This window comes from Camelus bactrianus, chromosome 5 (assembly GCF_048773025.1).
Source record: "Camelus bactrianus isolate YW-2024 breed Bactrian camel chromosome 5, ASM4877302v1, whole genome shotgun sequence".
Lineage (NCBI taxonomy): Eukaryota > Metazoa > Chordata > Mammalia > Artiodactyla > Camelidae > Camelus > Camelus bactrianus.
In genome coordinates, this window is record NC_133543.1 from 96,208,229 (window position 1) to 96,220,292 (window position 12,064).

At 38.3% G+C, this 12,064-nt stretch overlaps 1 long non-coding RNA gene across 1 annotated transcript in view; it reads right to left on the bottom strand.

The window, feature by feature from the left end:
- Window positions 1-207: 207 nt before the first annotated feature.
- The window catches only part of LOC141577664 (uncharacterized), a 35,710-nt gene continuing 23,853 nt past the window's right edge, over window positions 208-12,064 (bottom strand). Inside the window, exon 3 of the long non-coding RNA XR_012506895.1 lies at window positions 208-2,536. This is a non-coding gene — a long non-coding RNA (uncharacterized LOC141577664). The remainder of the gene's footprint in view (window positions 2,537-12,064) is intronic.

Sequence of the window (12,064 nt, forward strand, 5' to 3'; positions counted from 1 at the left end):
ACACATAAAGAATATTCTGCTTGGGAGACTGGCAAAAAGGCTTGGCAAGGACCCATCCTTTTGGAATATTTTCAGTATGTCCACTACCATCTTGCAGCCCTGCAGGAATCATTCACACACTGAACACTGCAGAGAGAAAACGTGACTGGAAACTGGTTTCTTGAACATGATGTTGCTCCAGAATTAACCCTGAAACCGCCCCACAAGCTCTGGGCTTCTTGTTTTATGAAATAATACATGCTACTTTTTTGTTGGCTTCTTCCTTACTTGAAGTCAAAGGCATCTTGATATGTGTTGATTTACTTTTGTAAGTTTCCTAATGTTAAGTCAATTTTGCATCTCAGAACACACCCTACCTGATCATGACGTGTTTTATTTATCTCACGTCACCCAAAATTCAGGGTGGTCAAGATTTATGTAGGTGTTTGAATCTACATTCTGCAGTCAGATTGCCCTATAATTTCTCTTTTTATACTGTCAATGTTCAAAGACAAAATAGCATTATAAAAAGAGATGGAAAAATTTCCCACTCTTTTTATTTTTTGAAAAGTTTGTATCAAACTTGAATTGCTTATTCCTTGAACATCTACTGTAACTTGGCTTACGGTCTGGAACTGGTGTTTCTTTTGTTTGTTATGTTAGTTAACGTGTGTATTTTTGTGTCCTCAATTTGCCAGAGGAGGGAGGGGTGCTACTTTGAATATTAACTTGATTTTTTTAAAGAATTATGAGACAATTAGATTTTCTGTGTTCTCCTGAGTCACTTGTGGTAATATATGTTTTAATATTTTTTAAGAAAATTATTGACTTCTTCTAAATTCCAAGTGAACTGGCATAGAATGTTTTAGTATACACTCATGATATTAAAACATTTCGATAATACCTCTTGTAACATCCAATATATTCCTCACATTCTTATTTTCCTTTTTGCAGCTCAACTTTATCATTCAGTTGTGTATTTTATCCATATTTTAATGCACTCGCTTTGGGTTTTGTTGATTCTCTCTATTGTTTCTTTGTTTCAATTTCAGTAATTTTTGTTCTTATTTTTATCAGTTTTTTTTCCTTTTCCCAGAGTTTTGCTGTTATTTTTTTTTTGACTTGGATTCTTAAATCATTACTTTTTTTTAATTAATTTATTTATTTTTATTGCAGTACAATTACAATGTGTCAACTTCTGAAATCATTACCTTTTAATCATAGTTTATATTATGTAGATTAAAGACTGTAAATTCAGCTGGCTTAGCACTTGGGTTGAATCCAGCTCAATTTGATATGTGGTGTGTACATTTGCATTCATTTCTGAGTATAGTGTGTTCCAACATCCATCATGGTGTCTACTTTGACCAATAAATCTTTGAGAAGTTTGATTTGTGGTTGCTGTTATATTGAAGTGAGCCAGCCAATGGAAATCCAGGATTTGGGCAAATTTTCTGGCCCAAAATCTGCGTCCCTACCCATCAGGCATACCTCCTCTCTGTCATCCTGACTTTGCTTTCTCTCTTAATCTGTGGAATATTGGGCTGGCCACTTCTTTCCCTGAGGTGAGATTTGCATGTATGTTTTGTTAACACCTGCCTAGCATTTCTGTACGTGTGTAGCGGGAGATAAGCTCCTGCTAACTCATTCACTCTGTGACAGAAACCAGAACTTTCTCCGCACTTATATTTTACATACTAATTGCTCTATGGCCAGTAGAAATTATTACAGTTCTAGACCATCAAATACTTTAATCCTCTATGGTGCTTTTGTCTTGAGAAAAATTAGATGGACTCAGTGGAAACCTAGAGGAAAGCGTGAAGATACTGATTCTCCTGTTCCCTTCTTACTTGGTTTCCCTGGCATCTAGGTGAGTCTGTAAGCCAACGTTCTCGTCTGCTCCGCCGAGTGTGGCTGAGAGTCAGGAAAGAAGGAGGGCCCAGGTGAGTGTGCACAGGCCCAAGGCCAACTTTGCAGGTCAAATAGGATGTACTCGATCCACGAGCTTTTAAGACGCGTTCATAAAATCGATTTCAGATGAACATTCTTTTCTTCCAGGAAATTAAAAACACATCCACAGACCGTCTCATTTCCCTCCAGAATTCCTCTGTAAGCAGGCACGGTAAGGGCTTTACTTTTCCCACTTGATTTCTCTGGAGTCTGAAGCTTAGTATCTGAGGCCCATTCCCTAATGAAGAATCTAGGGTGTTATTTAAAATACAGCTTCACGTACAGGAAGTATCACTCCAATATTGGTTTTTTTTCTTATGAAACAAGACATTCTTCAGAAATATATATGTAAAGAGGCAGCATATTTGGGAGCAAAGTTTGAGCCTCCTTTGTGTTTTGTTCCTTCTTCAAATAAGATACAGATTTACAACAAGGCTAGGAAAATGTCCTCACATCTTTTCATCCCAGTCTGTACCATATCTTTACCTAAGCAGTTTCAAATGACATTGTTGGTAGCCACACAGTCAGCATTTAGAATCATGGGTATATTTTTTTCTCTTAAATTTTTTCTCTTCCATTTTCACTGTGTGGACCGTATCTTCTTCAGCTGCAATGAGAAACAATCACATAGTCTTAGAGAGAGTAGAATAATGGCTTAAAGTCATTTTCAATCGAGTAAAACCTCATTTATTTGGTCTATAAATAATTAGAGAGTTTGATGAACAGACAGTGTTTAGCCTGGTGTTTCTTTTTCCCTAGAGATCAGGAATAATTTTAATAAGTAACTTTAAGATGCAAGCCTTATGTGGAAATAACATTTAAAATCTGTAAGAAAGCACATTGCTTTCAAATGCTTAATATATAAATAATTGATACTTTAATGGTTAATAAGTCCATCTACTCAAAATATACTCCTTTAGAACTATGGTAGTCTGGATTTGATTTAGTGGCTAGACCTAGAAGCAAATAATTGGGAATGCATATATCATCCTTCAGATGTCTTTTGAATTTCAACTGACGGTAAGTTTGTAAGCCTGTATCGTATTGTTTGATATTTTCCTTTAAGAAGTGGCTATTCACTAATTTTTCATTGTAACTCATGAACTCATTGTGGGGAGGCTGAAGAAAGCCTGGGCTCTCACGCGTGATCTTCCTTCAGCTTCTCCCATTGTCTGCTGGCTACACAGAGTTCAGAATCAATACCTAATTAGATCTAGTCAAGTCAGCAAAACAGCAAACACATCATTTCTGCCTTCCTGAATCAAAGATTCTGAGCACTCTGCAAGAAAATAAACCATCATCTTCTCCATTACTTTAAGGATCTGTTCCCCCAAAAAATCAATATATATTACTAAGGACTTTATACTCATTTATCTTTTAATTTTTTCTAGAATGTGTAAATACTCTTAGAACAAGATTGAAATGCTCTGCCCATTATGTATGTGTCTGCTACATCTCATACTACTTCTTTTTGGCAAGGATCTTCGGATTTTCAATAGAATCTCACGTAAAGAACAATTTTAAAATATGAACCATTCGCAGCCTTTGCAAAGAACATTATAAACCACAGCTCTGCCGGGATTTGGGAGTGCTATTTCATGACATAAGAATATAGCAGCTTTTCATGCGAGTATAGTATTTGGACACATGGCTTACGCCAGGTGGTGCCAAATAAATAAAACAAGACTGTTGACAAGAGAAAGATTATTGTAAGTAAAATTTTGCACTAGTGGGGCTGCTGTACCTCAGCACAGTGAGTGTCATCTATTCTTTAATATTAGTAAAGTCCATATTTCAGTCAAAATGAGTAACATTTTTGTATCTTCCATCACTTTTCCAGGGATCACAGAAGGAACAGTCAGTGGATATGTTTACTGATCTGCTTCGCTGACTCACTAGGGGACCATTTATAAGGCAATTGCAAGAAGAAAACCTCAGTGCCAGACATAAAAGACTATCAAGAAGCCACTTTGTGTTCTAATCATCTGCATGACGATTTTATCAGTTTTAAAATTTTAAAATGAAGTGAGTATACTCTTAATAAATCTCCCCCCTTTTAAAATATCCTCTGTTCCCCTTTATCTACTGGATTTATATTCTTATAACTAAGGAAGAAGCTCAAGATACGCGTGCACATTCAGGCAGTGGTATTGCAAAAACAGAAATCCCCAGTTTGACTTACTTACCCTGTCCAAGTGAAGGCTGTAATTTTTCTGGAAAATGTATGTGTTCCAGCGTGTGGATTGGGTTGATTTCATCTGACATTTTTAGCAGGACAATAGTCATGGATAGATTAAGTTATATAATTGTGAGAAGGGAAGAAACAAAAGGAAAAAACTGTCTTCTGTTCCATGTATCATAACACAAAAAATTCACACATTTTATATGGATCCATGGGAGAGACACGAGCATCTGGACTATCACATGAACTCGCGTTACCACCGCATGAGATCCTGGGGGGCAGAACCATTTGCTTTAGTGAACAAATCACTCTTGCACTGAGGGAAAAAAGAGAAAAAAAAATCCACAACAGTACATCTGTGCATAACTTCCAACTCCAGAAATGAATTGATGAGGAAAGCCTGTTTAAAATCATAGAAATGCTAACACAACATTGTAAATATACTTCAATTAAAAATAAAACTTAAATTTAAACAGACAACTGGACAAGTGAAAAAATAAAAATTTTAAAAATGAAAAAATCATTAAAATGAAGGCTATAGAGAAGAAAGCATATAAAACAACATAAAGGAAGAGATTAAGAAGTATTTAAATAAAGTAGATGCATCTGTTAAATGCGGTGAAGAATTCAGGGGGGGAAAGAAAGGACTACTGGTCCTGCTGCCTGGAGAGGCCTAAATGTCAAAGAACTGCCGCCTCTTGAGGAGCAAAGCAGCACGGGGTTAGCATCACAGACCCCAGACGTGCGCAGCTCTGCCATCTTGACTTGGACAGCCTCTGTCATGATCCGTCAGTTTCCTCGACTGTAGAGTGGGGGTGGCACGGGTACCAGGGACCCCCTCTACTGTCACTTACCCACTCCTGAAGGTGCTACCACGCCATCTCAGGGCTGTTGTGTTTTTATTCCCTACAGCATAGAATGTGCATCACCCAGAGCTTTAGTTTTTACCCCCATATTTTTCTTCAATCCACACCCAAATCTCACCTAGCCTGCCTACAATAGCACCTCTCTGTTTCCTGAATTCTGAATTAGTTTTCCCTATAACTTTAGATACTTATTTCGGTTTCCTGTTTTCTCCACTAGAACATAAGGTCCAAAGGGACACGGACTTGATGTATTCCTTGCTGGAGCACCACCTGTGTGCTCAGTATATATGTGCAGAATGAATGAATGAATGAATGAATGGGATGATTAAGGAATGGATGAGCATTCCTGTTGTGGAAGAGGAGAGAGCAACTTCACGGAAGCCTGCAGAAGTCAAACCACACAGGATGTGAGACTGGATAAAGGAAAAAGGAGGGATGCAATTTCCAAGGGTTGTTTGAAGATGCAGTGATGGAGGGAAAGTGATTCAGCCTGGAATCAAGAACATCTTTACTCAATTCATGTCGATTATCAATGTATTATTCATGAATATCCCAATCAATCTGTTGCACAATGGGATCACCATTCAACTGTTTATGGGAGATGTCATTTTCTCTTCCAGAACCTCAGAGTTTTCATGAGAAATTAGAGTATGAAATCCTCAGGTCAATTGCCATTCAAAACTGTTCCTCAGACTGAGCTTCCTGGACCAGCTCACTGGAATGACTGTTCTATAAAATCTGACCTCCATGGTGCCTGAAATCCCATATGCTCTGGTCAGTTACAGGCAGGATTCTGCCAACGTGGACAGGCTGTTGCTTTATTCTCTTTCTTGATAAAACAGAGTCTGGCAGGTTGAATATCCAGATAAGCTTCCATGCTTGGCTCTTTCATTGAGCATCAGGCACTGTGTTAAGCATCTATAGACTGATGAACACAACCCTTATAAAAGCTCATTAAGATAAATACTATTTTTATCCACATGTTATAGATGAAGAAACTGAGGGCCAGGTAGTCTCAATGAAATAATTTGCCACGGTTAGCTACAGGGAGTGGCAGAGCCAGGCTTTGAGGGCTGTGGGTTCTAGAGCCAGCGCGCACGAGTCCTCTATCGTTCCACTCTCTAATCCAAGTAAAGTGCGGATTAGAGAAGTCAGGGAAGTCATTGAAGTCACACAGCTGTGAAGAGGTGGAGACGACCAAGTATGCAACACTGAAGCCCGTGCCGACAAATTGCCTTCTGACTAGTATTTTGTTGTTGTTGTTGTTCTTCATTAATCTTTAGTGATTTGGATGCACTGGCAGTCCCTCACCACTTCAGTGTACGTCAGGTTGTATCACGGTTCCGAAGCTGTACAAAGTGCGAATCAGTCTATGGATGGATTGGTGGTGTCAGAAGAATTATGGGTAAATTTTGATGTGTATAATCTAGCAAGATTTCAAGTTTTCATTCCCTCTTGTGTGATAGAATGCTTATACATGCAATTTCTTTCTTTTTAAAAAAAAAAAAACTTTTGGGGAAGGTAATTCAGTTTACTTATTTATTTTTAGAGGAAGTACTGGGGATTGAACCCAGGACCTTGTGCATGCTGAGCATGCGCTCTACCACTTAAGCTATACCCACCACACTGTACATGCATTTTTAATGCAACTTATAAAACACTCATTACTAGTTCTTCTTAAAGTGACATTTCTGCCTTGAATATGATAATTGCCACTAATCCTTAGCACTTTTGTCTTAAACAGCACCAACAGAGCACAAAAGGAAAAGAAAATGCCAATGTTGAGTGACAGAAACTATTTACTCAGTAGTTCTTTTACTCCTGGAATGAGAAACTTTGAACCTTAGAGAGACTTACTTAAATGAGATATATGATAACAGCATTTAAGGATCTGGGACGGGATGTTCATTTGGAAATTATCTAGTAAAAGGAAAGAAATGGCAAGAATCAAGTTTCTTCAAGAAATTTCTTAATGCAAGAATTGGCTCAGAAACATGATAGTTGTGGTTCTTTCTTTTTCAAGCCAACAGAAATGGCTTATAATCTTAGTATCAGCTTCTCAAACACATGTGTTTTCAGCTTGCTTTACCAGCTCCATCTGGTCCTTATTGCTATAAGGTGTATCCAGTGGCTACTGCTAAGCACCCTAGAGTTATGAAAAGTAAAAAATCATTAACCCAAGAAGAAAGAATTATAGTCCTTTAAAAAATAATGATGCATTGCCTCTCTTTTGATATAACTTTCTAGAGGCCCATCATGGGTTATTAAGCCATTATCCAACCAAGGCAATGCCTCAGAACATCTCCCAGACATACGCTAACAATTAAGAATGGGTCCTCTCATTGCAAACAACTGCCATTACCTCATCCTTGTCCTGAAGAGGCTGCTGCCTCTTCCTTTGATGAGAATAGTGCCAAGTATCTTAGTCCAGCAGATAACAGAATCTTCTCATTCTATCAATTGAGATAATTCTCTATTAAAAACAGCTTGATTCAGATTCACAAAACTTTGATAAATGCAGCCACCACTGAACCACAAAGCTAAGGTGCCACTTTCTACACTGAACTAGAGAGAGACCCTCCCCATTACACTCTGAACACTGTGGGAGGTTCAGATGGTAGCAGAAATGAGGAGAATATGGAGGCATGCTCCATACACTTAAAGGCATTCTTTACTTTCTTGCAGAAAAATCTTTCCACACTTAAAAAGAAGAATGCAGACGAGGGAGCTGAGCTCTGATTTTTCTTTTTGGAAAAATCTGGAATTTGGTATTGCTTTTAAGGAATGGGCATTCCATCAAGCCTAGTTACTGTTGGAAATGATTCTATTGGAACCACTTGGTAATTCAATACAGAATTTCTCTCCAGACCACCAGTCAGAATTGGCTCCAATGAGAAAGAATTCTTAGTTATTATCTGATGGCATCTGCCAGAATGAGATAGATTAGGGGAACTGATCAGTCTCCGTGTAGGAGTGCAGGGCCGTGTGAGTCAAATGCCGTTAGTATCAACTCTTCATCACTCATCCCCTCCCCTCCACCTCCCACTGCTCTCAGCGGCACCAAAGCCAAGAAATGGGTTCATAAAGACTAAATCATTATTTTTGTTCCATGTGTGGTCCTATCTTTCACAGATATTTTTCAGTACAAGAGAACTAGTTTTAACGGTTATCATTGGTATGTAAGTCTCAAGAATTTACTTCTGCCATGCCAGTGTTGGTACCTGAAAGGTCAGATGTTTCTATCTCTGGATCTTTAGAGAGTCTAAGGACCAAAACATTTTGCAGTGCCACCCACACACATACCAACCAAAATGAAAACAGACAAAACCATGAAACAAATATAGGAAGTTTACCCAAACACAAAACTGAAAACTTGAAAATAGCTATTTGCAAATTTTTTTCTAATTTATGGGAGATTCCTGCTCTGCTAATGCCCCAAACACGTGCACTAGGGCTGCATGTTGGATATTACAACAAAAGGTGTGAGACTCAGCACGCTCGAAAAGTTCTGAATATGGAATTCAAAGGCTTGTATTCAAGGTTTGACTCTATGTGTCAAAAGCTAGGGACCTCGGGCAAGTTAGTGAACTTCATGGCAACTCTATTTTCCCATCCCTAAACCAGTGACAATATTTACTTCTTAGTATGTTGGGAATATGATGTGACATGCCTTGCGACACATTATTTGTAAATGATGTAGTACCATACAAATGTTAAGTCTTAATATTTTAGTTAGAATTTAGGTCCTTCTTTGTATCTTATTTTGCAAAGATTTAAAGAAGATTCTTTCTGGGTTTTTTTCCCCAATATAAATATAAAATTACAAACAATGCAAATAATACTCAGCCGTTTTGTCAATAAACTCTTACTAGATTCATTTTAATATACACTCAGTAATATGAATATTATTAATTAATGAATGTTAATTTAATATACATTCTGACTAAGGATAGATACTGAGAGCTGGCCATGTGCCAGTTCATTACTTAGGATAACTTAGATGATTTTCATAACAACCTTACAAGGTAGATATTATACCCATTTTTAAAAAATATGGAAAAATCATTCAAGGGTGAATCTGACATTATATAGTAAGTGGCAGAGCCCGGTTTCAACACAGCTACTTGTTTCAGAATATGTATTAATTACTCAATGATATTGACTTCCTATAAAACGTGAATTTTTTTTTTTAAATCAGGTGGGGAAGACAATGCTATTTCATGTTTTCATTTTAACGTTTTCATCCATTTACTCAGTTTTGTATTGTGCTGGACACCAAGGATACATGTCACGTTGTTCTCTCTAGTCGGGAAGACAGACAAGAAATAAGAAAACAAATGAGCAAGAAAATAAAGAAGAGATGTGTTAGTAGGAAAATGAACCTGGATTATACAGTAGACAGTGAGTGGTTAGTTGAGAAGGACTTCTGTAAGATAACAATATTTGATCCAATATTGAACATCAAGAATAAGTCCACCTCATGAAAATCTGGGTTTTCCAGGCAGAGAGAACTACAAGGGCAAAGACCTTGAGTTGAGAATGAGCGTGGGAGATCGTGTAGATAGAAGTGGTTAGGTGCTATAGAGTGAGTGTTTGTGTCCCCCCACCCCCAGCCCAGTTCATGAGTTGAAAGCTTAATCCCCAGTGTGATGGCACTTTGAGGTGAAGTCTTTGGGGGGTACATAGGTCATGAATGGGACTGTGTCCTTATAAAAGAGGTCCCAGAGAGCTCCTTCACCTCCTCCCTCATGTGAAGTTACAGTGAAAAGAAACTGTCAGTGATGAATCTGGGCCTCACCAGACACTGAATCTGCCAGCACCTTGATCTTGGCTTTCCCAGCTTCCAGAACTCTGAGAAATAAATTTCCATAGTTTGTAAGCTACCTAGTTTATGGCATTTTGTTATAGCAGCCTGAACAGACTAAGACAACAGGGAAAAAAAGGAAAGTGGAGGGAGGAAAGGAAGAGTTGTGACTTTTTTAAGGAACAGGGAGATAGGCAGTGTGACTGGAGAGTAAGGATGAGAGGAGGCTGCAAGGGCAGGTGGAGGCAGACAATGCAGGACCTAGAAGACCACGCTCAGCACTGAAGAGCAATGAACAGTCAAAGTAGCGTTTGCAGTAGTCAGGTAATATAATCAGATATTTTTGACATGTTTTGAAAACTTACTCTGATTGCTCAGCAGACAAACAAATGGGAATCACAAGAATGAGGGAAGAGAGGGTAGTCAGGGGACTATTGCAAATAACATAGACAAGAGATGGCTTTATGGTTTCATTAACTAGGGTGGTGATGATGGAGATAGTGAATTATGGGTGGATTTGAAATATATTTTGGATGCAAAATTGACAAGACTTGGCAGAAGTGAGAAGGAAATATTAAGGACAACTTCTAAATTGCTAGTTTTTATTACAGACTGAATGTATTATTTTCTGAGTGCACTAAATTGGATTGAAAAATCATGATTTTCACTGTGGACCTTTGAGGTCAAGAAATGTATACTAGTGGAGAATGAAAACTAAAAAATCAAATGAGTTCAATACATATTCATTGAAATAATTTTCTCTCCATTTTTTTCTGACCATGGATCACCACCAGTCACATGCATGCACATACAATATTTTGACACTGGAAATATTATGGACTGAATGCTTGCATTCCCCTTCCCCAGTCTAATAATTAATATGTTGGAGATTTAAGCCCCCATGTGATGGTATGTGGGGAAGGGGCCTTGTGAAGATAATAAGGGTTATATGAGGTCATGAGGCCGAGGCCCTAATGATGGGATGAATATCCTTAAATGAAGAGACACCAGAGAGCTTGTTCTCTCTCTTTCTGCCCAAACAGAAAGAATAGATCATGTGAGCACAGAAACATGATGATGGCTGCCTACAGGCTAAGGGCAGAGGCCTCAGGGTGAAATCTATCTTTCTGGCCCCTTGATCTTGGACTTCTAGCTTCCCAAACCATAATAATAAATGTTTGTTGTTTAATCTACCCATCCTAGGGTATTCTGTTACAGCAGCCCAAGCTGACTAAGACATGAAGTTAGCTGGTAAAGTGGAATTTAATGAATTCACAAATTCCACATGCCATTTCAGTTCTGCCTCATCCCCAGACGATTTTATTGATGATATCTTCTGAAACCCCACCGAAGTGTCTCTACGTCCTCTCTCTGCACGTGGCAATATTCAGAAAATTCCTACTCCCAATCCATTGGTCCCTTTCTGGAAATGTCTCAGAACAGACTTGTGATCTGAGATGGGAGAGGGAGAAAGAACAAATGTTCACCTTGAGAAATTAACCTGTTTATCCAGACGAACCTAAAGAGAGAGCAGCTGTAGAAGACATAAAATATGTCCATTACCTCTCCTGAATCAGCCGCTTAAACCAATCAACTGCCTCTTTCTAATCGTATTTACTGGTTACAGATTACTCAATTGATCAAGAAAAACCTTCTAATAGAAGAACACGGCAAACTTTTCTTGTAAAGGGCCAGACAGTAAATATGTTTAGCTTTTCAGGCCAGATGATCTCTATCACAAGCACCTAACCTGTTGTAGAGTGAAAGCAGCCACAGACAGCGAAGTAACAGGTGTGGCTGTCTTCCAACACAACTTTACTTACTAAAACGGGCAGGGAGCCAGACTTGGCCCATGAGCTATAGTTTGCCAGTCCCTACAATAGAACATTGCTTTGCTCACATATTATGTTTTCAGATAATTCCACAATTACTTCATACATTATCGCACAATAGGGCAAAAGCTGAAATTGTAAGTGCCTTTGTAACCATTATAGGGCATAGCGTATTTGTATAAATATGTGGCTGGCTGTTAATATCATTCCCAGGTGTCATTTACTATTCAGCTGGTAAAAATCCAGTCTGCCTTTGGGAAACTGTGGCTCTGATAGTTTGCCTTCCAATAATCCACAAGCAGCCTACACAGGCCGATTAAAGCATTCCATTCTACAAGTCAGTAAAAGAAAAATTAGCTCAATGATAAGATCAAGTTTCAAAACTTTGATTATGTACTCATACTGGGAGAGATAACTTTGTTCTTCGTCTAAAATATGAGGCCATAAAGAT